Source organism: Poecilia formosa, unplaced genomic scaffold (assembly GCF_000485575.1).
Source record: "Poecilia formosa unplaced genomic scaffold, Poecilia_formosa-5.1.2 Scaffold71, whole genome shotgun sequence".
Lineage (NCBI taxonomy): Eukaryota > Metazoa > Chordata > Actinopteri > Cyprinodontiformes > Poeciliidae > Poecilia > Poecilia formosa.
In genome coordinates, this window is record NW_006800010.1 from 1570693 (window position 1) to 1572249 (window position 1557).

Consider the following 1557-nt stretch of genomic DNA (forward strand, 5'->3'; position numbering starts at 1 on the left):
GTTCTGGAGCAGCTGCAGCTGTTTGAATGATTTGTTAGTCAGACCTGTGAAGACGCTGTTGCAGTAATCAACGCGGCTGAAGATAAATGCATGGATGAGTTCCTCTAGGTCGTGCTGAGACATTAGTCCTCTAATCATGGAGATGTTCTTCAGGTGTTAGAAGGCCGACTTTGTGACTGTCTTAATGTGGCTCTGAAGGTTCAGGTCAGAGTCCATCACTACTCCCAGGTTTCGGGCCTGATCGCTGATTTTCAGTTGTGATAACTGAAGCTGAGCATTGATTCTAGTTAGCTCCTCTTTAGGTCCAAAGATAATAACTTCAGTTTTGTTTCTGTTCAGCTGGAGAAAGTTTTGTCTCATCCACACATTTATCTGTTCTAAGCATCTATTCAGTGATTGGATGGGTTCAGAGTCACCTGGTGACATCGTGATGTAGAGCTGTGTGTCATCCACGTAGTTACGGTAGCTAATCTTATTTCCTGTTATAACCTGAGCCAGTGGGAGCATATAAATATTGAAAAGAAGGGGTCCTAGGATTAAACCTTGGGGTACCCCACATGTGACCTTTGACCTCTCTGATGAAAAACTTCCAATTGAAATAAAGAAATCCCTGTTCTTTATGTAAAATTCAAACCAGTTGAGCACTGGACCGGAGAGTCCGACCCAACTCTCCAGTCAATTCAGTAAAATGTCATGGTCAACAGTGTCAAAAGCTGCACTGAGGTCCAACAGAACCAGCACTGTGGTTCTCCCACAGTCTATATTTATATGTTGTTTGTGTTCACAGCAGTGAGACTGCATAGCTTAATAAAACCATCATTTTTTCTATGTATTATTCATGCGCATACATCTTATATTTTATAGATAAATAGTGTACTATTCTGCAGACAGATCCTGCTCTTCTTTCAGCTTCTCCAAGTGTGTTCTTGTCCCTCAGTACATAGATAGCATCATAAAACATGGTAACCCCAAAAGACACTCCATGTTTACAAAATTTGTACAAATTATTTAGGGAAACTCAGATGTTTCAGTAGGAAAGAACAATGGGCACACTGATGCAACTTTTTCAAATTGTGAGCTGGCCGGACCAGACTTTATCTTTCCCCTGGTTCTGTGAGAGGTGTTACATTCCTATCTACAGGCATTACATTTCTATCTCACCACACGTTTTGGACTTCTATTGGTAGAAAATGTTGAAAACCTTGTGTCATCTCCCTTCAATTCACTGTTTTGACCAATCACATAATATCCCAGTACGCATTATAAGTCTTGATAAGCTCAAGAAGTATGAATTCTTCTGAAAAATATTGAAAATATTCATTGAAATAAATAAACAAACACATAGGGTGGCTTAAGCACCCAATATCTTCATATCATTGCAACGCCTCTGAGTTTCTTGATCATTCTAAGCAGTTCACACATACGGGCTTTAATAGTAGTGAATTAAAAATAAATTGTGCATCCGTCCTAATGCAATAGTGCAACGTGTTCTTGTTACCGTTAGAAGTGCATCCAGTGGGTCTATGCAGCAAAAAAGATCGAAGGACCTGCTTGTCT